The following is a 1,084-nucleotide window of genomic DNA, read 5'->3' on the forward strand; positions in this document are numbered from 1 at the left end:
TTACAACACCTTTTGTTGTTACATTTACACTCTTGGTGTTATGTTTAATCTCTAGGGTGTAATTTTAACACCTCAGGGGTGTGGTCCTCTATTAACACCAATTAGTGTCAGTTTTGACACCACAGTTTTTACAGTACATCTTAAAAAAAAAACTTGTTTCAAATATAAACAATTGATGTTGGAGTGACAGACAAAAAAAATGTCAAGACTCCTGCTTGAAATTTTAAACAACGTTTTTTAATTATCATGAATATAGACTGAATGATGCTTTGTCCCTGCTCTCCCGCTTTCCTTAAGTGAAATGATAATTATTTGGTGAATTATAGAATAATTTACCCCTAATATATAAAGGGAAGAAACAACAATATCATCGTTTCGCAGAAAAAATAAAACTCTTGAGTTGTGATTAATCATTAAGATGAAATGATGTCATATTAAGCCCTGATATTTTTTACTTACTTTTAAATGAACTGTGAACCATGGACTTTGGATTCAGAATACATAAGTCAAAGAACCTCGGAAAACCAAAAAGTCGAACAGCGCTAGTGCTGTTGGGTCTTAACAACAGTTTTACCTCTTTTGTGTACTGTTAATAATACAATTTAATTCAATATCTTACTAATATTGACATTTGTTAATTTCAATTTCATGGCAACTTTTTTATCCATTGTTAAAAGAAGATACTATAGAGTACCTATAATGTAGGTACTCTAGAAGATACGAACCAATAGCGCCAATAGCGCCATCTCGAGTCCTCAACTACTCATTTCTGACCCATAATGCTAGTGTAGTCTAGTAATGTAGACCCACTTATGTGATAACATGCTAATTAACTATTCGATCAATACATTTATACCGCAACAATTATGTTACCAAGTAGCAAAAAAAATACTTTTCCTCTCAAAACATTTTAGTTTATCTATACAACATAGGTCGCTTTATTCTCTGTAGTATTAGTAGATATCTGAAAACGTATATTTTAAAATCTATTTATAACACACAGTCAATGAGAGACTACACACAGTTCACTCCCCCTTTAAAGAAATCAACCAAATTATACTGTCAATGTACAATACACATATAC

This window comes from Lytechinus variegatus, chromosome 19 (genome assembly GCF_018143015.1).
Source record: "Lytechinus variegatus isolate NC3 chromosome 19, Lvar_3.0, whole genome shotgun sequence".
NCBI lineage: Eukaryota > Metazoa > Echinodermata > Echinoidea > Temnopleuroida > Toxopneustidae > Lytechinus > Lytechinus variegatus.